We start from the raw sequence: 25,650 nt of genomic DNA, 5'->3' as shown, positions 1-25,650 counted from the left end.
GACGCGCTGGCCCCGCCCCGCCCGGCCCGCGGGCCCCGCCCCGTTCCCAGAAATTCCGCCCGCCCAACGGCCCGCCCGGGTCGTGTTTCGCGGTGACGGGCAATGAGACCGCGGGCGGGCCGGAGGCTGCAGGGTGCGAGCCGACGTATTCAAGAGATAAAGGCGAGGAAGTGAAGGTCCCGCGGGCGCGCAGCGGTCCGGAGCCGGGCTGCGCGGCGGCGCCTTCCGGGACGCGAAGTGACCGCCTCTCCGAGCTCGCCGGGCCGCGCCGAGGTCAGCCTGCGGGGCTCGGGCAGGAAAGTTGGCGCGGAGTGGGCCTGGGAGCGCGCGAGGCCCCGCGATTGCAACTTTTTAGAAATTATCAGCACCAGCAGAACAAAGACCTTCTTCAGGGGGTGTGGGGAGAGGCTTGGCGGGCCGCTTATCTGTCACCTTGTTTTTATCGCATCCCTGGGCAGGAGGACCCCCGCCCCGCTTAAACAGGGGCGCCCTGGCTAGTGGACCTGGCGAGCCCTGGCCGTGGCCCGGTCTCGAGCCCCGTGTTCTACCGCCTGGGGCGCAGCATGGGGACCCCGCGTCCTCCCCGGGGCTCCTGCCCGCAGCCCCTGGCGGGCGGCGACCGGGCCCCGCGCAGCTGCCCCGGAGCCTTTGTCGCTGGCGCCGGAGGAGCAGCTCTGGTCCCAGCTTTGTTGGTGCGAGAAGGAGGGTTTGGGTGAAAGCGCCTGCGAAACTGGAACAGGAAAACCAAGCAGCAGCCGCCGCTTCTGGCTCCCACACTTTCACACAAAGGGGGACCTCGGAGCCAGGCACCGTGACGTGCCTTCAAGTGCGCAAAAGCCGAGAACACGGTGCCCTGGGTGTCCTGGATGTCCTTCGTGCTTGGTTCTGCATACAGATGCCCCTGTCCCTGCCGCCACCGCGTCTTCGATGTTTGCTTCTGTAACAAAGAGCCCGCTGGTCCGGAGCGCGCGGAGCCGCTCCGCTGCCCTGGACTCCGCGGCGACGTCGCCAGGGACCCTCACCGGGCGCAGTGCACACCGGGTCATTTCTGGGCTCCAGCGTGAGTCTTTGCTGCTCTACGACTTTTGAAGGATAAAGAAACTCCGAGCTGTTCTTGAGAGGAAGTGGGAGCTCTGGAGATAACCCTAAAGCAGGGCTCAAATATAGAAAAACTACAGGAGGCTCCCCTGTCTTGAGACCCTGCAAAATCTAAGAATTTAAAAATCTCCTTTTTAAAGCTATGTATAGTACTTTGGGTAATTCTTTCTTTGCAATTTTAAGAAGTAACTCTGGGAGGCTCCTATTCTTATTTAAAAAATTTTTTTTCTTAAATGCAGAAAAGCATGATGGTTAATGAGAGATCTCAACTCTGACAAAGTTTTGTGAATTCCTCGGCTCTAAAACATGTTAACAGCTGGTGTGGTCGTGCATGCCTGTAATCCCAGCACTCGGGAGGCTGAGGCAGGAGAACTGTCGTGAGTTCAAGGCCAGCCCAGGCTACATAGTGGGTTCAAGGTCAGTAGGAACTACACAGCGAGACCCTGTCTCAAAAAAATAAATTAAATACATAAATAAAACATGTTAACTATTGGCGCCAGTTTGAACTGAAGAATGTATAAAGCCTTGATAACATTTAATCCTTTAATACACAATAAGCAGCTGGATATGGTGTTGCATGCCTGTAATTCCAGGATTTGGGAAGCTGAAGCAAGAGGATCACAGAGTTTGAGGCCAGCCTCGGATACATAGTAGCAAGACCCTGTCTCAAAAAAAAATAAAAATAATACACAATAAGCAGGAAACTGACACTTTCTAGGGCACTATTTTTACCCCGATTTCTTGCAAAATAACCTATCACTTAGGAGAACCATTGCCCACTTTGATTTGTAATTAATAATCTAATTAATTAATAATACTGCTTCTCCATAATGTAACACTGCATATTAAGGAGCATGCAAGGACAACGCTTGATGCCCGCAGTTGCAGACTGGTCTTACCTGCTGGGTCATATTCCTGCTAGCTGAGTTGAGAAGAAATGTATCTCTCTCAGTGCCAACTGGAAAATCCCAGGGGAATACCAGTGGTAAATAACATTATTGTTCCCAGTTTTTCACTGTTCCATGCATGCATGCACTTTGAAATGTGGATTTGTAGTTTCTCTCGTTAGAAATAGTGTTTCTCCACCCTATTGATGTTTTGTTTGGATCCTTCCATCTGTTTTCAGCCAAAGGAACGTGGGCAGAAGTGACAGTGTGATCGTTCAGAGCCTGGTCTCCAGAAATACTGCATGTTAATGCCTGCCTCCCCAGCGCGCCTGTCTTTCACAATGTTAAGAACATGCCTGAGGAGTCCACTGTCCAAGAATATGGAATAGGTCTTCCTCAACTTGCAGCTAGTGAATTGTAGAGAAAAGGGTGTTGCTTTAAAATACCTCTGTTTAGGGGTGGTACACGTCCTAGAATTAGTGTTTCATTACTGATATAATAGTAAATAGAGTAAACTGCTCCCTTGGGGTTGGCCATAGAGGTCTCCACCTTGATGTGTGTAAGACAGCTCTTTCCTATTGGATCTCAGACACAGCCCCTGTGGAGGCAGGCCAAGTAAGCAAGCCAGAAAGTTTGTAGCAATGCATTCTGAACAGATTGGGGTCAGTAGGAGGCACCTGCTGTGTTTGTTAGTCCCCAAAGCAAGCTAATGATTATGGAGTATATCTCTATGTTACTTTTGCCTCTATTTTTTTATATCACACAATTTATTTTCTAATCATGCAAATGATTCATTAATACATGCAGGTATAAATAGGATCGCCTTGTGTGTGTTAAGTAAAATGCTGTTACACTTAGTTTCCCTGTTCTTTATTCTTTCTAATTATATAGGAAAGACTTTATAAAAATTTTAGCCGGTCTTCACCATAACAAGCTAACCAAAGGAAGAGGTTTTCCTGCTTTTCTATCGAATATTAAATGGGTGGAGGACCCTCCCAGGCCCAGTATGGGAGCACATGGCAGCGACAGTCAGAGGAATACAACAGAAAACTTAGGTCACAGATTGGTGGCCAGTGACTCCATTCCTCTCCCAACCTGGAAATTTGTTTTTATGGGCTTTAGAGGCTGTGGTTGTATTTGATTAAATAGGGCATATTCCCCTGTAACATTTACAGTGAGTAGTCCAAGAGAACAAGGTGCAAACTGCACCCCTTCTAACCTTGGACTCACAGCACAGTATTCTACTAGTCACACAGATCAGCCCTAATTCAGTGTGGGAGGCCACTGCTCCAGCTTGAGGCCCTTAATACAAGGAGACAAGGATAGTTGGCAAGCTGGCAGTCACAAGGCCATTCATACAGCAGTGAATTTTCAGTGACTTAAACAATCACTAAATTCATCAAGTCCCTCACTTCAGGTTGCCAATGACTATGTAGACTGTAAGAACAGCCGAGAAACCTTCTTTGGCCTTTCCTTAAGGAACAAGCAGTTCCAGGCAATGTTCCAGTTGTATTCTGGTATTGACCCACCTTATTAGTGACCCCAGTACGCCCACCCTTCCCACTACCTCTTTGTGGACTCCGCAAAGAAGATTGTTCCTAGCTCTAGCCATGCTATATTTGCAAAGGAACCCAGTCCCCAAACTTTGGTTTGAGCATTGTCTTGCTGTTTTTAAATCGGAGTCATGTATTGTATACAGCATGAGTTATAAGAGACCCACCTTAGAGAATCACCAAAAGGAAATTAATAGGGGGGCAATTAAGTTTCCAGAATTCAATGAAACAGTTTTTGAGGATAAAATTTCTCCCACTAAATGTAATCATATAAAATAAACACAGAGTATAGTTTTCAGCCAGGCGTGGTGGTACACAACTGTAATCCCAGCTCTCATGGGAGGCTGAGGCAGGAGGATTAATGAGTTCAAGGCCAGCCTCAGCTACATTGTGAGTTCAAAGCCAATCTAAACTACATAGTGAGACCCTGCCTCAAAAAAAGAATATTGGAAGCAGATTGTTACTTTCTTATAAATTTTTTTTCCTTTTTTTTGAAGACAGGACTTCACTATGCAGTTCAGGCTGGCCTTGAACTCACTGTGTAGCCCAGGATGGCCTCGAACTCACAGTGATCCTCCTGCCTCAGCCTCCCCAGTGCTGGGATTAGAGGCATGTACCACCACACCTGGCCTATTTACTTATAAAATTAAAGGTCAAAATAAACACGAAAATATTTTCTTACTGATTTCAGATCACATTACTCTGTAGAGTTCATTAGTAGAATTCAAGATAACTTCCATATAAACAAAACAAAAAGATAGATAAAACAAAAGGGTATATATCTTCTATGGGGAAATACTTGAAATAACATGCACATGTGTGAGCTGGACAGTATTTAAGAGCATCTAACCCTGTTTCTTCCATGCTGTTAAGTTAAATTTATACCCCAGTGTTAGGGTAAACTGAGGCACAGTTGAGACCACTGAGACAGGCAGAGTTTAAGCAATGTGCAAGGACTTTATTGCAGACCAGATGTGGCTGGGCCAAGGGGGAAAAGACTATTGGCCCCGAACAAGGGGCGAGAGCGTGTTTTTTAGGGGAGTTTAGGTAGGGAAGAGAGGCGTTGCCAAGGGGGTTACAAAATTCTGGGTCTCTCAGTAGGGGGTCTAGGGCTAAGTAATAGCACGGTATTGGGTATGGGGGTGCTGGCAGGCACAGCATGTCTCCTGTGGTTTTTCATGGAATCGGCTCTCTGCTGGTTGAGGTGTGGGGGGCAGCTGCTAGCTGGTTAAGCTGCATGGGGAAGCTGCTGTCTTCCTGTTGAAAGCTGCGCTCCTGCAGGTGTGAATAACAGATCTGCTTCAGTTTTTCTCTCCTGGCTGAGCAGGGGTCTAGTTCAGAGACCTGACATTCCTCTCTGTTGTGTTATAGAAAAAGAAGGTGGGTAAGGAGTGTAGTTTCTCAGGACTTCTTCAGGTGTGACTGAGGGGCTACAAGAGCATCCTAGCAAAGAGAGACAGAAAAAAATGAAGAGGGAGAGTGGCTGGGCTGATAGCAACATGACAGAGTACCAGATCCGGGCAAGGTGACAGAGTGCTAGGAGCATGATGTTCTTTGGTTATTGCAGTGGGTTAGCTTGGGATTCCCATGGGACAGCCATGTAATGGTCCATCAGGAGGAGCTGTCTGGATATTATGGATCAGATCTGTCCTTGGATGAAGTCTGTTAAGAGTTTTATTATACAAGGTTGAAACAATAACAGCAGAAAGACGGGGACCAAGACTTGAGTATGGGGAGAAGCCAGGATGTCCAGCTGGTTTGGAAGAAGCCTCCTCCCCAATCCATAATGAAGCCCCCCCTTGCCTGTTCTTTGAGCCTGATGGCCTGGTCCCAGAGACTCTGGACTGTCAGATGGATAAAACCAGATCTACTGACCTAGAAGCATCATTCCTCTCCAAGGAAGATGCAGGTGTCTCGTTTTTCTGTGTTTAGTAGATGCAGAGCTTGGTGGTTCTGGAGGGCCACGCTAGCCAGGGAATCTACTTCCTTTTGTAAGGCTAGGATGGAATTGGAAATCTTTCTGAATCCCTCAGGCATTTCTTCTGAGAGCTGCTCACAGGCTGTGGTGGAGGCAGCTACCCCTGCAACTCCCATTCCCATTCCCGCAGAGATTCCAAGGCCTACTAGTAGGCGTATAGGCATTAAAGCTTGTGGGCATCATCTGAGAGGGGTCCGCACAGGGTCCAGGAGTTTGTTTTGTCTGGGGACTATATTTTTGGGAGAAATACCAAGTATAGATTCCTAGTCCAGTTGGCAGGAAGGCAAAGGTAAGGAAAAGTTCTGCAGAGCCAAAATAGCCCTGTAGTATTTAAGCATAAATGGTTATGTATGTCTAGGAGGTGTTGGGGGTTGGTCCTTTGGGGTCTTTTTCCCAGGTGCCTATAATGATAGCTAGGGCTGCTCCTGTAAAAATAAGGGCACGGCCTGGATGAGTCTTCCGGGTCGCACCTTTGGTCTTGTTTTCCCAATGTAAAAGGAACCTCTTGATGTCTATCAGTATCCATTCAGGAGAATTTTGTAGGTTGAGTTGGAGAAGGCAGGTAGCTAGGGTAGATGCTCAATTTGGTCGAGTCTTTTCTATGGTTTCCAATACTGCTGCTGGGGACCACATTCCAATTGTAATATATGGGAGCTGGCAGCTGCTGCAAAAGTGTGACTATTTGTTAAGAAGTTAAGACGTGTCCACAGTTGGGAGTCCTGCTGTATAATGAGCAATGGGGAAGAGTGAGATCCAGGAGGGGTGTTGTAGCTGGAGTGATCACAGGGCATGCATAGAGTAAGTGTGAAGTTGCAGCTAAAAGGGGGCAAGTTTCCCAGGGGGATTCCTGGAGAGCCTGTAGGAGACATGCAGAGCATGGCCTGGAGGAAAGCTTAACATCAGAGGCTATGGGTCCTAGGATAAATCAGTGTTGAGAAGTGACTGGAATGGAGACAGAGAGCACCTCAGCATTTGTAGCATTTCCTGGCAGGGTTTTTTACATCATAGATGGGGTGCCAGGAGGACTCTGTGTGGGACCAGCTTGTAAGTGGGACAGGTGTTCCCTCTTTGTGGGGGGTGGATGCAGAGAGGCAGAGCAAACAATCTTGTGCCGGTGCTGGTTGGGAGGAGCCCTGATCAGAGGAGGTAGAGCAGTGGGTGGAAGAGGACATGGTGGAGGGGCAAGGGAAGAAGGGTTGACAGTGAAGTCCAGTTCGTAGTCAGGAGGGGACAGAGAGAGAGCAGTTAAGGGGTGTGAAAATGAGAAGGAGTTCAGTAGTGTCACTGGAGGTGCAGAAGGAGGGGAGCCTGCGGAGAGCCAAAAAATATGCCTGAACTTATGGGACCTCAGACCATTTGCCCAGCCAGTGACCATAATTGTCAAGGTCTTGGAGAATTGAAAAATCAAATATGCCATGGATTGGCCACTGGGAGCCGTTACCTAGTTTGTAGGCTATCCATACTGTGTTACAGAAATAGATGAGATGTTTTGGCTTCAGGTCAAGGGTAAGGTGGAGAGGTTTGAGATTTCTGAGAACACACACTGGGGGAATGAAGCAGGGACAGAGGGAGGTTAATGGCCCATGGTGGTTCTAGACACCAGCTGAACGGAGGTGACTCAAGGAAAAGAAGGGACTTCTCTGATCTGTTCCTGGAGGCCAAGTGAGTGGACAGGTCATCAATCCAGGTGTCCCTAGAGTTAGGCAGCCGTCAGGGAGTCAGACTCCCGGGGGCAAGTGTGACTAGTTCTGGGATTTTGGAGCATGACTCAGGCTGGGCCCAGAAAGTCACTTAGAGCGAGGAGAGCAGAGACAAGTGACAGAGGCAGGAAGCAGTGACAGGATGTAGATGACACTTAGCCGACCTGAAGAGGAGACTGAGACTAGCAACAAGTCCCAGCAAGGAAGGGCCGGAGGGCAGATGTCAAAGGCAGTCTCAGTGTGCCCCAGTGGGGGGTCCAGGGAGGGAGTTTGGACCCTCCTAGGAAGGGATCTTAACCTTCCTGGGTTTCAGCACCAGATGTTAGGGTAAACCAAGGCACAGTTGAGACCACTGAGACAGGGAGAGTTTAAGCAACATGTGAGGACTTTATTGCAGACCAGATGTGGCCAGACCAAGGGCAAAAAGACCCCTGAGCAAGGGGCAAGAGCATGTTTTATAGGGGAATTTAGGTAGGGAAGGGGGGCATTGCCAAGGGAGGTACAAAATTTGGGGTCTCTCAGCAGGGGGTCTTGGGCTAGGTGATAGGGTGGTGTTGGGTACAGGGGGTGCTGGCAGGGACAGCATGTCTCCTGTGATTTTTCATGGAATCAGCTCTCTGCAGGTTGAGGTGTAGGGGGCAGCTACTAGCTGGTTAAGCTGCATGGGGAAACTGTTGGCTTCTTGTTTAAAGCCACGCTTCTGCAGGTGTGAATAACAGATCTGCTTGGGGAGTATTTCTCTCCTAGGTGGGTAGGGGTATAGTTCAGAGACCTGACACCCAGTTCAGTCTAAAAATGAGAAAAGCCAAGCACCTAATTTCTCTCTCTCTCTTTTTTTTTTTTTTATTTTAAAGAGTAAAAGAAGGATAATATAATAATGGGGGGGCTTACCAAATTACAGACAAAGTGGTAGGAAATTACCAATAGTTATTGTTTTACATATTGTTATCTACAAGATAGTTTCTCAGGAAAACAAATAGACAAATAATAGTGAGTTACAGACAAAAGAGGTAGGAGATTATCAATAGTTGTTGTACTATACTTTGGTATCTTCAAAGTGGCTTCTAAAGAAAATAAATAGAGCTATACATGAGTGACCTATTGAATAATCATTAACTTTTCTCAATGGTTATTGTAGGAAACACATAATAATAGACATGCATGCATTTACAAAATAGGATAGGAACAATACAAACATTGCAGAGTTATGGATAGATTAGTAGGAAAATATCAACAGCTGCTGTAATACATGGTGGTATCTTCAAAGTGGTTTCTCAGGAAGACAGAGATACGCAAGAAGGACCTAACAAGTAGTTACAGCCTAAGGGTTGTCAAAAATCAAGTGAGCCATCTGGGGCCAAAGCCATTTTTTGTAGTGTTTTCTCTCCAGCCTCCCATCACATTGGGATCCCACAACCAGTTAGTGTCCTCTCCCCAACTGTCAGCACAGGCAGCAGGAATCCTGCTGCAGACTTCTCCAGGGCTCCTCCACAGCCTGTACTGTCAGGGGAAGAATGGCTTCCAGGGAGTCTTCGCAGGTATTGTGCAAGGTCATCCTGGTTTACAGCTTCTGAGCAGCTCTCATGACCCCAGACCACAGGACCTCTGACTCTGTGGGCTTAGTCTGCATTCTCATGTTCTCTGAGTCCTTGTTCAGCAGCTGCTCCTCTGCTGACTCTGGACCTTTCTGGTTCTCAATGGCAGGAGCAAGAGTGACCCGTTGCATGGCATGTATTCCCAGGGGTTTCTCCATGTTTGAATGATTCACACACATCCGTGGGTGGGCATCTGCAGCCGGTGCATGGTGGGCCAATTGTGTCATTGTTTCTCTGTGTCAGAGTTGTTCTCAGTTGAGCAGCAGTGGCTGGCCTGAGGGCCGGCACGCAACAGTGCTTGCTGCTGCGTGGCTCCCCCTGTGCCAGGGGCCGTCCTTCCGGGCACCTATGAGGCAGGGAGCACGCCGGTTGGAACACTGGCGCTCCCCGCCTGTGGCTCCCTGTGTGCCGGAGGCCCTCCTTCCAGGCACCTACAAGGCAGAGAGCAAGCCAGCCCGAAGACCGGCGCTCCCCACCCATGGCTTCCCCTGCACCGGAAGCCCTCCTTCTGGGCCCTGATTTCTCATAATTTATAGCTTTCTTCTCTGGAAGTTTTCCTAATTTTCTGCTAAATACAGTATTTTGTATTACTTTGATAGTAACACCAATAATACTGGTCACTATTGTATAGTGCTAGGTGTTTTCTACTTACAAACAATGTTTTGATCTGCATCTTACACTTGAATGCGAAAGCGAAGAAGTGAAGCCACTTATTCAAAGTCAGACAGTAGGCAGCAGATTGGATATTGAATCCTTCTCTGGAGCTTGTGCTCTTTGGTTGGTTTGATCTTTTGAGACAGGGTCTCATTATGAGGCCAAGACTGGCCTTGAACTTGTAGCAATCCTCTCTCCTCAGCCTTCAGATTGCTGGAATTACAAGCATGCGCCACCTTGCCCAGCATTGAGGCCTGTGCTCTTATTTCACCATTCAGTTCATCCCTGACTATGGCAGCTTTGCATCCTTGCTTATCTCAACTATCAAAGCTGAAAAATTACGTTCTCTGCCTCGGTCACGATAGCAGCTGTATGTTGCATTCCCCACCTCATACGGCACTGGTGCCACCTTGCAGCTGAGCTCACTCCACCAGGGCTGCCTGTTCTTCCTAATCTACCAGGTGCTCCTGAGGAGGCCCCTGGCTTTCTGGCCACCTGCTCCCAGATGTTCCCTCTATCGTGGGTGGTAGCACATTCACTGTCCTCCAGCCTATGGCCTCTCTGCCCTGCACTACCACCCCTTCCTGTGTGCTGCAGCATCTGAGCACAGACTTCTCACATCTGCTGGGGACCCTGATGCTGACACTGGGAGAGACAGAGCTAGAGTCAGGCTGAGAAACCCATCTGGACGTAGTCTCGAAGGCCTCACAGAAGAGGTATGAGTACAATGTGCATACTCAGAAGAAAATCATGAAATAAATGGAAAGAAGAGTTGAAGTTTTGAAAGTGTTTGAGGTTTTTTTGTTGTTTTGTTTGTTTGTTTTTTGTAATACTAGAACCAGGGCCTTTCAGACAAGTGCTCTACCAGGAGCTATACCCCAGCCTGGGAGTACACTTATAACGATGTAGAAAGGAGGAAATAGTTCTGTGGTTAAAACTAATATTCAAGAGTCTAGCTGGGAGTGGTGGCGCACACACTCGGGAGGCTGAGGCAGGAGAATCATTGCAAGTTTGAGACCAGCCTCAGCTACAAAGTGAGCTCAAGGCCAGTCCTGAACTGCGTAGTGAGACCCTGTCTCAAAAAAAGACAAACAAAAAGTCTACGAACAGGGATAATGATATCTGTTCATATGATCAGAGTTACAAGTGCCAAGAAAATGCTTTAAAATTCAGCATCATCTCAGTAAGTGTTTTTTTCTTTGAATCCTTACAGCATTCCAATCAGAAGTCCAATCATTTTGCCAGTTACAGCCTGAGGTTCCTGATGGGAAGGAAGTTTCCCAAGACCACTGGCGAGGAGGTGCACCCACAAGGAAACTGGGCGGCCCGGCTCCAGACTCAGCTCTTGGCCCTCCACTCAGCTTCCTCCTCCTGCCTCATCCCTGGGCCTGAAGGTTTAGTTGCCGGCCTGTCCCTGCAGGGCACTCTCACCCCAGGCGTGCAACCTGACGGTGGTGAGAGAGTGCACTTCACAACCTAACAAGGTTACAAGTGCTCTGTGTTTTACTACTAGAGAATTTCTCTTCCCCTTTGCAAAATGTGCTTTTTTCTGATTGGTTAGATAGGGAAAAAAATTGATAGTTAATGGATTAATTCCCATCTATCGTGACTGAAGAGGTCCCTTTGTGATCAGAAGACAAGAAAAGCTTAAGAACAGGAGCCCCCAAGCTAGGCATAGTGGCCCACACCTGTAATCCCACCACTCAGGAGGCTGAGGCAAGAGGAGCGCCCTGAGTTTGAGGCCAGCCATTTTCCAGAAGCAGATTTTGGGGATAAGAGGAATGGAATAAAGAAATGAAAAAAGTAAAAGTAGTATAAAAGGTGTGTGCTCCAGGTATTCTATCCTGGTTGTCTGGTTTAAGACAAGGTGTTACTCCAGTTCAGCCTGACCTTGAACTCATTCAGTATCGACTGGCTCCTGCCTCAGGCTCCCCAGTCCTAGGTCTATAGGCTTGCATCATCACACCCAGCTCAAGTCTTCTGTTCTTATATGAAAAACAATTCAAAGATCTCATTAAATTATGAGAAGAGAAATTACAGTAAATATACATCTATTTACCAGGGCCTAAGACCATTTAGTCAGCTGGATAATACGTTTTTGTTTGTTTTAGTGTTAGAAATTAAAAGTACATTTTAAAAGCTGATAAATACCTCCAATATTACAAAACTCAGAAAAGTGAAATACACAATTTCCTTTAACTGGTAAACCTCTAAACTAATTTTTCTGTATTCATTTTTTTTTTTTTTTTTTTTTTTTTTTATTCCGGTAGCGGGAATCAAACTCACAACCTTGCACTTGCCAGGCAGGCGCAGTGCCGCTGAGCTAAATCCCCAGCCCCCATTCTGTATTCATTCACTACAAATTCTGTTATGCCATCCTGTGATGTATTGCAGTATTATTTTCCATAGAGTGAATAAAAAGAATTGTTTTTCATCTAGCATATAACATCAAAATTTGCCTTTTATTACCGATAATGTAGAAAAAATTAATGTCAAGTTCTTAGGATTGTTTTTGAGTGAACTATTGCTTTTCTTTCATAGAGAAGTAAAAAAAAAAGAAGTAATACTTCAGTTTTTTATGCAGTGACTAATTTTAAATGTTCTTTAAATTGAAAAATACCCATTAACTGGGCTTGGCATACTGACACATAATCCCAGTACTTGGGAGGCTGAGCAGGAAGATCTCACATTGCTATTGTTACATAGCAATATCCTTTGTGAGACAGAGACAGAGAATACTCATTAATTAGCTTGCTAGTTGCTGTTCAATAGAAATATATTTTAAGTATTATATTGATCTTTCTAGATCAGTATTAATATCAGGGGGCTGGGGATTTAGCTCAGCGGCACAGTGCCTGCCTGGCAAGCGCAAGATCGTGAGTTTGATTCCCAGTACCGGAAAAAAAAAACCAAAAAAAAAAAAAATCAGCAATACATTTGCATCTTTGCCAATGTGTTTTTACAATATGTATCTTTCTGTCAGTTGTGTTATGAAGTAATCCAGTTTATTAATTACTTACTTTCAAAGTTTATCTTTTTATTTTAAATATATATTCCTTTTATGATCTGAAATTATAATCTCAAATTACTATTTTCTATGCTGTCATCTCCATTACTTTTTTTGTTTGTTTGTTTGTTTGAGACAAGGTCTCATTATGTAGCCCAGCCTGGCCTGGAACTCCCAGCAATCTTCCTGCCTTAGCCTCCTGAGAGCTGGGATTAATTACAAATGTGCATCACCATGTCTGGCTGGTCTTCATTACTTTTGTCTTGGACTTAGTTTTTATCTAAATAAAAAATTGAAATATACTCAAAAATATATTCAAAACAATAAGTTAATTTGACAGATAAGATATAGATTTTTTTTTGAGACAAAGTTTCACTATATAGTTCAAACTTGAACTCTGTGAGTAGCTCAGGCTGGCCTTGAACTCCACCCTGGTGCTGGGACTACAGGCATGCACCACCCTGTTTGTCAACAAGTAAATTTTAAAGTAGAGAAAGAATTTAATCATCCTTTCCATGCAAACAAGGAGACTTCAGTTGTTTTCTTGAAATGTCCCAAAATGTCTTTTAAAATTATAGCTAAGATACATATTCATACTTTATCAAATTTTTTAATATTTTGCATTTTGTTTTGTTTTTCTTCTGGTACCAGGAATCGAACTCACGACTTTGTGCTTGCCAGGCAGGTGCTGTGCCACAGAGCTAAATCCCCAGCCCAATATTTTGCATTTTGAACAAATGTTGTGTATGAGTTTCTCTTTTAAATCATCAAACAATGTACATATTTAGCTGAGCATAGTGGCTCACGCCTGTAATCCTAGCACTCAGGAGGCTGAGGACAGCTGTTTTTTTGGTTTTGGTTTTTCTCCGGTACCAGGAACCGAACTCACGACCTTGTGCTTGCCAGGCAGGCGCTTTGCCGCTGAGCTAAATCCCCAGCCCCCACTCAGGAGGCTGAGACAGGAGGAGCACAGTGAGTTTGAGGCCAGTCCGGGCTACAAAGTAAGTTCAAGGCCAGCCTGAAGTGCACAGTGAAACTCTGTCTCAAAAAGACTAAATAAAAACAATGTACATATTTTAGAATCCTCATTTTATCATTGTATGCATGATAAAATGCTTGAATTATTTACAGAACAAATTCTTCCATGTAGGGGTTCTAAATGGTTCATCTAACAGCTGGCTTTACTAATTGTTGTAAGCAGCTGAGTTAGATGGAAATATTATAGTCAGTGTTATGGTTTGTGTTTGCATTTCCCCCAAAATCCTCATGCAGTCATGGGATGGGATTCTATTCCAGATTTTTGATTGATTCATGGTCCAATGCTGGGATTATGGGTGTGAATGCTACACCACCCTGAGGCAGGTAGTTTGCATACAATTTAAGGAAAGGAAGGAGGCTGCTTGCTTGCCACTGCTTCTTTTCCTTTTGCTCTTGCTGCTTTTGCTGTCTTCTGCCACCATGAACAGTTGCCCTGTGCCATGTGCCACTCTGCCTTGGAGCCAGCCAAGTATGGACTGAAACCTCTACAAACTGTGAGCTAAATAAACCTTTCCTTCCTTAATTTTGGGTGTCAGGTATTTTGTACCAACAACAAAAGAAAAGTAACCAAGACAGGCAATCAGACAGGGATAGGCCCTCAAAGGAGCCAATGTGGAAGACAAGATACCTTGCACTGTGGGACAGATAGGCACTTTCCCATTGGCCAGACCTTGAGACAAAAGATTAAACAAATGCACCCACATACCTCCCTAGGGATGGACATCAGGGGTTGATATTCTGAATGGATAGCGATCACCTTGAAAAAGCCAGGGAGAGTCACTGACCCAACCCCCTGCAGGAAAGGCCCCTGCTCTTTATCCCTGTCTGCTTGCTGCATGACTCACTTCCCCACTGGATCCCAATTTAATCAATTTTACCTGAGCAATTACACTTGTAATCTTATTGGCTGACCAGAGTTTTGTTTCACCCCATGCCCACCCGGCAAGTTCCCATTTTTGCCCACTTTGGACCCGCCTCACCTCGTAGTTTTGCTCTGCAAAATCCCTAGGAAAGGCAGGATCCTTGGGAACCCATTTGGGCCCCCTTCTGTCCCTCTCTCCGAAGCTGTCTTTCCCTCAATAAATATGTTCTGCTCTTAGCCTCCTTTGTTCCTGAAATTCATTCTTTGATTTTAGAGAACATGAACTTGTCCCAGATATCTTTTAGGTTGGGAGTTTCTTTCCCCTATATCATTTGGAGGTCTTCCACTGGATCATTGGGCTGAGGTCAGAGTTTGCTTTTGTTTCATAGACTGGATTGGAACTTATTTAGGTAACTAGATTTTTACGCTTCAAATTTTGATATGTTTTGTCCACTGCTTTGTCTCATGTATTTTATTTAAATGTTGATAAATCTAAGTTGAAACATGGGAAGGCTGGGCTGGGGATTTAGCTCAGCGGCAAAGTGCCTGCCTGGCAAGGTCGTGAGTTCAGTTCCTGGTACCAGAGAAAAACCAAAAAAAAAAAAAAAAAAAGGGAAGGTTATAAAGTTATGATGCTTCTTTAATGGGAAATTTTTATTCCTGTTTTGTTTGTGTGTATGTTGCATTTCAACTAGTTACTAAATTTAATGGTATTCCTTGCTTAACTAAATATTTGGACAATAGTACTAGGAAGAGTAATATTAAAACGCCCCCCAGTGGACTGTAATATAAACTTCTGTAAAATGGGTCTTTTAAATAAAATCTAGCTCAGACTTAAAAAATATACATGCCTATATAATAAAACACAGGACTCCTTCCACCATTTAAAAAAGACATTAGGTCTATGGCTGTTCTGCTTCAGGTTCCTTTCTCCAGCCTTACTCTTAATCTTTTTTTTTTTTCTGTTTTTTTTTACTTTAAAAATTAAAAAAAACTGACAAAACAATGAAGACAAATCAAAACAACACAAAAACAACAAAAATGTACATGACCTCAAAACAAAATCATAGAAATTTACATTGGTTGCTATATTACGTACTGTTATCTTCAACAAAGTTGCTCAGTCCCCTAGATGTAAGAATGTAAGACTGATCAAACAATCAAAGACAGTAACAAGTAAAAAAACAAAAACAAAGCTAAAACATTGGAAATGATGCAGAGCTTTACCATACAAAATGGTAGGAGTTCAGTAATGGTTCTTATACTGCATATTGTTGTTTTCAGATCAGTCATTCTGATTACCAAATTCAAGAGTGCAAAATTGGTCAAGAAAAAAGAAAATGTTAAGCATTAACTGTTCCTTTCAATAAACCACAGACATCAGCAATACACCTATTCCAGCTGTCCTTATATAGACATATAAATTTTGTTTTTCATTTTAAAAAAAACAAAATAACAAAAACAAATACATAAACAAAACAGCACAGAGAGTGATAAAAATGTTACAGAATTTCAAAACATAGTGATAGGATATTCATTGTTGTTATATTACATAATGTAATCTTCAAAATGGTTGCACATATAACCAGATATCTTACCCATAATCTTTCCTACCTCTTCATACTTTCCTTTTTAGAGGTATGTAAAATTAGAAGGAAAAGAACTCTAGACTGTTCCAACTAAGTTAAGCTCATAGAAAATGAGCATTTGCTAATGCTGAAGACAGGGAAGTCACCTTAGAGGAGGAACACATACCCGGTCTCTGGGTCAGATGAGACATCAGAATTTTGCTCACCCAGGTGAACACACATACAAGCCATGTCCTGGCTTAGTGTTCTGGGCAAGTCTCCCTCAGAGACAGAACCTGAGACACAGTAGAGAGTACTAACTTCTGGGTGACACCGGAAGGAGCTATCTCCAAAAACAGCACACTTATGGGACCAAAACACATTTAGTCTAAGGGAGGATCTCCGACCTTTCCTCCTCTCCTAGGTCTAGTTATCATTTATGTATATAAGAAAATACTTTGATAATAAGTTGTGGACTTTAAAACTTTTACTGTGAGCTTATAAAGTGCTAGGTAATCTTATCCAAGCTTTTAACTATCCCTTATAGAACTTTGACAAACAGTGGTTACTCTGCCAACCAGTTAAACGCTCTTAGAGCAGCTGCCACTCTTAAAGCAGAGGACAGGTTTCCCCAGCATCTCTTTGGTGAATCTCCACTGAAGCCAATGGCTGATGGAATGTTGACTAGAGAGACAGCTGGATTTCTTTCCAGAGACTGATCTCCGGTTGTGTGGGCCAGTAGAAACAGAACAACTGAGGGTCATGACCAGGGCTTCTCTCTGCAGATACCCAGAGATTCCTCGGTGGAAACTGGCTCCTGACCACTGAAAAATCTCCACTTACCTGTCGTACTTATATCTCTGCTAGTAAACTAGGAATTCTCCTTAAGCTTTTCAGCTGAACCACTTAACTATCCCTCCCTTCAGAAATGAGGCTGGGGCAGCTTGCAACAATTTACATTTCACAGTGGCTAGCAGGGGAATGAGTCACATTTGTGCCTTACTTATGCCGAGAATAAGAGAGATTTTAGTAAGCCTTAACTAATGTGCCTTTAACAACATGTAAAATGTGACTGCTAGGTGATAAATATAAGTTTAACCTGTAGGCTTCAAAATTTAAGCAAAACATAGTCTCCTCCTGTTGCTAGGAAAGGTTGCCTAGGTGATAAGATGGAGAACACAAGTGTCTGGAGACTTCTTTGCTCTAGTGTACAGGGCAAAATTCCTCCAGTCAATCATTAGTCCAGTCTATCTGTGAAGGTGGTCTCCTTTGTAACCTGAGAAGTACTCTAACTACTTCCAACTCACCTTCTATATATGCCCTCTTCCAAAAGAATAAAAAGCAACAGTTTATTACAAAGTTATGTTTTCTTCTTTAGACATTCCTGTCACCAGGCTAATTGTAACTTATGCTTATAAATGTCCAATAGGAGTGAGTACACAGTTCATGAGCTTCCTGGGAGGATAAAATTGCATGCCAGTTTGAGGGTGAATAGCCTGGTTGAATTTTCTCTTCTGAGCTCTCCAGATGGCATCCACCTGCCCTGGAGTGGAATATACTCGAGGGACGCCTTTGATGGTATCAATATCAATTAGAAACAAAGAGGGAACACCTAAACTATTTCTTTTTTGACATGGGGTGCTCACAGTCAAAGTCACTAGATGTTTGCTCTTACTCCTTTAGAGTGGCTCCCTAGATCTGAAATGGAATACAAAGGGAAGTATTAATTATGAGGCTATTTTACAACTAGAAAGATATTGTAAAAAGGAAGGAAAATGGTCAAAAATGTTGACCATTGTATTCAGATTTTCTTTGCATTAATAAGTAGTCCTTATTTAGTTTCAACATGCAGATGTGAGCCACAGGAAAACCAGACACCTCAGGCTCTTAAGACATCCACTATCCTGGAGCCTGAGATGGCTCTTCCCCAACCTTTGGAGCCTGAGGGCAAGACAGCCTTAATCAAATTCTCACCCCCCATGATTAAGTCTAAGGTTTCCCCTATTTTCCCTTCTAGTATAGAGGATGGGGCTTCTAGACCAGCCATAATCAAGGCCTTTACAAGGCTATACCCATCCTTAGCTGAGTTTATGCGAGCTCCTCAAGGACTGTATCCTTTACAAGAAATAAATGGACAATTTAAAACTTCCAGAGTTCATGTGCCTTTTTCTCTCAGTGACTTAAAACTGATAAAGTTAGATCCTGGAAAATTTTTAGATGACCCTGATAAGTACATTGATATCTTTAGAGGCCTCACTCAGACCTATGAGCTAGATTGGAAAGATGTAATGTTACTCTTAAATCAAACATTGACCTCTAATGAGAGACAGGCAGCATTACAAGCTGCTATTATATTTGGAGATGAATATTATGTTGTGGATTTAAACAGTGAGAAGATAGATGGCCAGGGGAACAACCAGTTCCCACCGGAGCCCAAGCAGTCCCTACCCAAGACCCCTGAGGTCTAACAGCCAGACCGGAGATTGGAGCAGGAGACATTCTCAAGTGTGTATTCTTGAAGGTCTAAGAAGGACTAAACCCAAGCCTTCTAGTTATTTTAAATTTCAGCTATTTATCAGGAAAAAGATGAAAACCCCTCTGCTTTCGTAGAACATTTACTAGAGGCACTGATAAAACATATGTCCTTAGCTCCTGATTTAATAGGACAGACTTTGCTTAAAGACATGTTTGTTACCCAGTCAGCCCCATATATTAAAAAAGATACAAAAGATATCTTTTGATTGGTTGGCAACCTGTATAGATATTACACTATTTAGATATTACTGCAAAAGATAGCTTTTGCTCCAGATAGTTCCCTTGATAGTTTAATAAAAGCTGCCTCCTTAGTATTCTATAATCAGGACTGGGAGAAGACCAGGGAGAGAAAACAAAGAGATCAAAAGGTGGCTGCCTTTGTTGTGGCCTCAAAAAAAAACCAGACCCTAAGTCTGACTTTCTGGGCTCCAAGAAGAGCTCAGTGACTAAGTTAATCTGCTACTGCTGTCAAAAGCCAGGCCACCTTAAGAGGGACTGCCTTAAGAGGCGCCCCAAGCCATGCCCTGGCTGCCAAGGTAGCAGCTGGAAGAGACTGCACTCTGAGGTGGAGGCCCCAGGGCTCAGGCTCACCTTCCCAGTTGGTCCAAAAAGACTAAAAAGCCCCAGCGCATGCTGCCTCCTCCCACTGGCCAAACTGTCATCTCTAGCTGTCATCTCCCTAGTAAAAGCCCAGCTCAACCATCCTGGAGAGATTTTATCCTGTCTAAATAGTGTAATATCTATCCAGGTTGCCCACCAATCAAAATGATGCTGAGACTGTTTTTACAAATGTAATACATATTGTTGTTCATGTAAAAAAACTTCAGAGTTTTTCTTTGGTCAAAATAGGGTGTTAAAAAAAGGTGTTAATCTGGTTTTCGTAAAAAATTTAGAGATAATTATAACTAAAGCTAGAGGGACTTATGACAAAATGCTAGACTCAAGTAAAGGGGCCTAAGAGCCAGTGGGTTACAATTGCTATCCTTTAAAAATAATTTCTAAACTTACCTGTCAGCTCTAATGCTCATGCTTTGATTATACATGCTCTAATTTTTCAGAGAATTTGTTCTTGTCTAGAGAATACTAGACCCTTGGTAATCATACAGACAAAACCTATAACAAATGTGCTAGATTACTTTCAGATTCCTTTTCCTGGAATCTACCAGATCTTGTCTAGAGAGTTATATGACACATATCAAGGCCTTAGTTAACTATACTCACCAGGCCTTAAGTGACGCCGTGGCTGGTCTCTCCTAAATGAAGACATAAAATTAATGAGACAAGCCATCCTTCAAAATCGGATGGCATTAGACATTCTAACAGCAGCACAGGAGGGTACTTGTGCAGTTATACAAACTGAATGTTGTGTGTACATTCCTGATCTGCTTATGTCTCAATAGCTCTTCAAGATATTAGACAACAAATCAATGATATGTCAGACTGAAATCTGCTGGACCTTATCCTTATCCTCTTTACAGAAAGCCATTACTGGCTCCTCTTGGTGGAAATATTCGTTGACTGTATTTGTAATTATCCTGTTGATCTTACTATTTGACCCACGCATACTTGTTTCTTTGGCTTTGTCTCCTCCAGACTTAAAAGCTATACGCCTACCCAAGATGAAAATGCCTGGTGTCTATCGAGGGCCTTTAGATAGACCCTCTGTAGAGCATCTCTGACTGCTGTTCAACAACTATCACCGCCTTCAGCCTGAAGAAGCCAGAGTGGTCATCACCCATTATTCCCTCTTGGCAGTTTGGATTACTTCTTCAGAGGGGGAATTTTTTTTTTTTTTTTGTCGTTTTGAGACAGGGTCTCACTACACGGTTTAGGCTGGGCTTGAGCTCACTTTGTAGCCCATGCTGGCCTCAAACTCACAGTGATCGTCCTGCCTCAGCCTCCCGAGTGCTGGGATTACATGTATGCACCATCACGCCCGGAGCCAGACGGGGTAATGTTGTAGGCAGCTAAGTTAGATAGAAATTATTATAGGCAGTCAGACAGGGCTAAGTCCCCGAAGGAGCCAGTATGGAAGACAAGACACCTTGCAACTGTGGGAGAGATAGGCACTTTCCCATTGGCCAGACCTTGAGACAAAAGATTAAACAAATGCACCCACATACCTCCCTAGGGATGGACATCAGGGGTTGATATTCTGAATAGGTAGTGATCACCTTGAAAAAGCCAGGAAGAGTCGCTGACCCAATCCCCTGCAGGAAAAGCCCCTGCTCTTTATTCCTGTCTGCTTGCTACATGACTTACTTCCCCATTGGATCTCGATTTAATCAATTTTACCTGAGCAATTACACTCGTAATCTTATTGGCTGACCAGAGTTTTGTTTCAACTCAGGCCCACCCGGCAAGTTCCCATTTTTGCCCACTTTGGACCCGCCTCACCCCGTAGTTTTGCTCTGCAAAATTCCTAGGAAAGGCTGGGTCCTTGGGAACCCATTTGGGCCCCCTTCTGTCCCTCTCTCAGAAGCTGTCTTTCCCTCAATAAATATATTCTGCTCTTAGCCTCCTTTGTTCCTGAAATCCATTCTTTGATTTTAGAGAACATGAACTTGTCCCAGATAGCGTTCAGGCTGGGAGTTTCTTTCCCCTGTACCAGCAGTGAACTTGAAAAGGAAGCAGAGCTGTTGTGAAATGCTGCAGTCAACTGATGCCGTGGTGAGGTCAGGAAGCAGCGTTCCTCCCTCTGACCCCTCGACCCCTTGTAGGACAAGAATGGGGGATGGTGGCCGGGGAGACTCCGGAACGGAGGAGGAGAGACATGGATCTGGCCAACTGGGATGAAAATGTCTCACTTTACATATTTTACATGACAACTTGAGTCACTGGGACCCTACAGCAGTCAGATTCCGCAGGAGGCCCCAAGCTCGTATCTGCTATTCCAAGGCCTTCTGCCCCACAGTTGACTGAATTATCGGGCTTTCCTTGTAATGTACTAGGGTCTCCTCTTTTGCTCACTGTACATCAAATTGGTTTCTCCCTCTTTATTTATTTTTTTGCAAACCAAAGTACCGCTTTCGAGCCCGCATTAGATTTTTGTTTGTTTGTTTGCAGTTTTCAACTCACGTTGGTTTTGTTATCCCGCTGGGTCAGTCTTCTGAAGCATGGTCCGAGGATTCTTTCCCCAGAGCTTGGCAGCCTCCTCCCGCACTGCACGGTCGCTCTCCTCCCTCCCGGCCGCAGAGCCACCATCCCGCAGTGTCCCTCACAGAGCCACCTCCTGATCACCCAAATTCAGTGTGATTGCTGCCCTCCCTTGACTCACCACAGCTTTTGACTCGTACTTTGCCCAGACGCTATATTTCAATCTTCGTTTATAATTATTACCTACAGCAGCCTCACTTTTTACTCAAGATAGACTCTAAAAGTCAGCAAGCAGCCAGGCATGGTGGCGCACGCCTGCAATCCCAGCACTCAGGAGGCTGAGGCAGGAGACTGGCTGCGTGTGCAAAGCCAGCCTAGGCTACATCGTGGATTCAAGGCCAGCCTGGACTACACAGCAAGACCTTGTCTCAAAAAAGAGAAAAAAGCAGACTCCAGCAGTAAACTAGACTGTACAGTTCCTGGCTGCACCTCTCACTAGATGTATAACCGTGGCCAGTTAACTTAATCGTCTATTTTTTCTCTATCTTCATTTATGTTTACAAAATGGAGAATAATAATGGGTCATTGCTTTGTTACAAGAATAAAATTAATCTGTAGAATAACCACTTACCTTTTTAGCCTTTTAATCAAAATTAAATGAGTTTATATCCATGGCCCTTAAAGCACATATTGGTGATCAGTACATATTAGCTATTATTGTGACTTGTCCTAGCTATATATCAGTTTTCTCATCTGTAAAAATAAAATCCCCTTCATACACTTGCACAAGATTGAGTGAGAACTGGGAGGTACTTAGAATTGTGCCTATTGCAGAGTAAATGCTCTGTAAGTGATGGCAGTGATGGTAATATTTCCTCCTCCCAGGTCCCCCTATTGGAAGTTTCTTAGGGGCAAGGACATTAACCTTTTTTGTTCATTGTTTTGTTTTTGTTTATCTGATACAAGGTCTTGCTATGTACCCCAGGCTCAAACTCCTGGCAATTCTTCTGCCACAGCTTCCCAAATGCTGGAATTATAGAAGTGCACCACCACATGCACTCAGGGACATTACTCTTACATAACTTTATGTACTGTGGTGTCTCAAATAGTGTGGTTCATAGGAGTCACTCAAAACTTAGATGTTTTCCTCCCAAATATGGGGTCTCACTATGTAGTTCAGGCTGGCCCTGAACTCTCTCAGGAATCCTTCTACCTCAACCTCCTAAGTGCTGTGACTGCAGGCATGCAGCACCACACTTGGCTGAAGATTAAATTTCTAATACATAAACTGAGGGACTCCTCCCAACCAAAGCAGTGTGTTAACTTGACCTTTCTTTTTGAGAAGATCTTTTTAAAAATTGTATTGTATGCAAGATGTTAGGCAAACTGAAGCAGAAGGCAAAGAAACTTCTTCAGGAAGACTAGGATACCTTTCTTGTGGGAGACAGTGTTTAGCTGCATAGGTCTCGCTATACACTACAACTCAGGCTGGACTTGAACTTACTATGTAGTTTTTCTGTTTTTTGTTTTTTGTTTTGAGACAGGGTCTCACCAAGGCCAGTCCAGGCTGGCCTTGAAATCACTTTTTTTTTTTGGAACCAGAAATTGGGCTCAGGACCTCAAGCTTACCAGGCAGACACCACGCCCCTGAGATATACCCCCAGGCCCTTGAAGTCACTTTCAGCCCAGGCTGGCCTCAAATTCATCTTTTTTTTTTTTTTTTTTTTTTTTTCTGAAACAGGGTTTTGTTTGTTTGTTTGTTTGTTTGTTTTTGGTTTTTTGGTTTTGTTTTCTTTTTTCCGGTACTGGGAATCAAACTCATGACCTTGCATTTGCCAGGCAGGCACTGTGCCACTGTGCTAAACCCCCAGCCCCTGAGACAGGGTCTTGATATGCAGTTCAGCCTGTCCTTAAGCCCACTTTGTAGCCAGTCTGGTCTCAAACTCCCAGTGATCCTCCTGCCTCAGCCTCCTGAATGCTGGATTACAGGCGTGCACCACCACTCCTGGCTGTGAGGCCTCAAATTCGTAACAGTCCTCCTGCCTCAGCCTCTTGAGTACTGGGATTGCAGGTACATGCCACCATACCCAGCAGCTTTATTTATTTTCATGAAGTAAAAAATATAAAAAGTTTTTGGTAAGTATAAACATTACCAAAGAAAGCAAATCCTTCAAATGACCAATATCTAAAAAACATCTTTTGCCAGGTGTGGTGGCACACGCCTGTAATCCCAGCACTCGGGAGGCTGAGGCAGGAGGATCTTCCTAGGTTTGAGGCCAGCCTGGGCTACAAAATGAGCTCAAGGCTAGCCTAAACTGCATAGCGAAACCCTGTCTCAAAAGAAACAGGACTAAATAAATAAATAAATAAACAACATCTTAAAAAAATAAGCCAGGCACAGTGGGGGTTCCTGTACACCCAGCTACTCCAACGGCTGAGGCAGAAGGATCACTACAGCTGAGGATTTGGGATCAGCCTACGAAACATAGACTGTACCTGGGGGTAGAAAGGTGGGGGAGATTAGCATGTCATCAAAGGCATGCAGATTAGTATAATAAATTAGTTCCAGACTGACTCAAATACCAGTGTCCTCCATGAACAAGCATACTGACTATTTTTCTTTTACTTCAGAGCTCTAAGTTCAGTGGATTTATAAAACATAGTCATCTGCACAGAACATCATGAGATGGCAAAACACATACATCAAAAATGTGGAGGACCACCTAGAAAACTCCTTGAAAGACGAGCAGTTGGCTCCATTTTGGCTGAGCCTGACCCTATTTCCATGTACTGATATGTACAGAGCTGGCTGGGGCTTTTCCTTATCCCTTCAGTTGGCTTTAAGCAATGCACGTTGGTCTAGCCAAGGCGCTGATGGTGATCTTTGGAGATGACATGCATGTTTCCCCCATAAAGTGAGCCGAAATGAGGCAGGATGTATGAGCCAACGCTCCATGTTGTCGCTCTTGGCTGGGATCGAGCCTTGGGATAGAGGCTATGGCTTCCTGGGGTTTCAAAGATTACTCATCGGAGCTGATGCACCAACCCCAATACATTAGATACTATCTCAGTTGTGTTATGCAGATTACTCTTTCTGCAGATTCTTCTCTCTGCATTTGCAGAGGTGATTTCAGGCCTCCTACCTAGCGCAGCTCTTGGCACTCGCGTACTTCCCACGGTTCTCACAATCAGTCATCCTCCAGCCACTCCCTTCTTCATGAATGAATAAAAACTGGGTTTGGCCTTAAGTCAAGGCCTTTGTTCCAGATGGCCGTCGCTGTGGCTGGACTTAGAACCCCTGGCTCCTCATAACTACAGATATGCCTTAGTGTCTTTATTCTCGCCATGGGTTGCACTGGAAGTGGTAGATTGGAATTAACTTGCTAGAATTCTAATAACTTTTCATGGGATTGCAAATACCAACTCCTCGTCGTGGCCTGGGAAAGGCTCTCTATAAAAAATATTAAAGTTTTATGAAAGTTTAACTTCTTTCAACTCAGAAAATATAAGTTTTTCAAAATTACTTTTATAATGAAACTTTATTTCCTCCTCTTATACCCAAAGGGTAGAAATATATAAACAGTCTGAGCTGAAACTCAGACTAGTAGCTGTTCGATATATTATTTTATTTTATAAGTTAAAGTAAAATTAGACTTATCAAAGGGAATGTATCTTAGATACCTCCTTTTTGGTAATGGGAATTGAACACATAGACATCTCACTGAGCTACATCCACAGTCATTTTTTCACTTCTCTTTTTGAGAGTTTTATCTTACTAAGTTACTAAATTGCCCAAGCTGGGCTCAAACCTGCCATCTTCCTGCCTCAGCTTCCTAGAGTACTGGGATCACAAGCATGTGCAACTAGGCATGCCTTCTGACACACATTACATTTGCCACTGACTTGATTGAATCCATATTTTTCCATCACCAAAAATATATGTTCTGGACCTTTTCTGTCATTAGCCACTAGACACATGTGGCTTTCAAGAAATAGCTTGTCGACAGTCCAACAGCTAACGTCATTCTCAATGGACAAAAACTGAAAGGTTTTACTTTAAAATCGGGAACAAGACAAGG

At 44.1% G+C, this 25,650-nt stretch overlaps 2 long non-coding RNA genes across 2 annotated transcripts in view; both read left to right on the top strand.

Annotated features, from left to right (window-relative positions):
* Nucleotides 1-25,650, top strand: part of LOC102020144 — a 45,102-nt gene that overhangs the window by 2,896 nt on the left and 16,556 nt on the right. The window lies entirely within an intron of this gene.
* LOC106148766 lies at nucleotides 34-2,842 on the top strand. The gene is made up of 2 exons (XR_001234437.1): nucleotides 34-1,515; nucleotides 2,225-2,842. It is a non-coding gene; the product is annotated as an uncharacterized LOC106148766 (long non-coding RNA).

This window comes from Chinchilla lanigera, unplaced genomic scaffold (assembly GCF_000276665.1).
Source record: "Chinchilla lanigera isolate Chin_1 unplaced genomic scaffold, ChiLan1.0 scaffold00027, whole genome shotgun sequence".
NCBI classification, from domain to species: Eukaryota; Metazoa; Chordata; class Mammalia; order Rodentia; family Chinchillidae; genus Chinchilla; species Chinchilla lanigera.
This window is presented reverse-complemented; position numbering and strand designations above follow the sequence as displayed.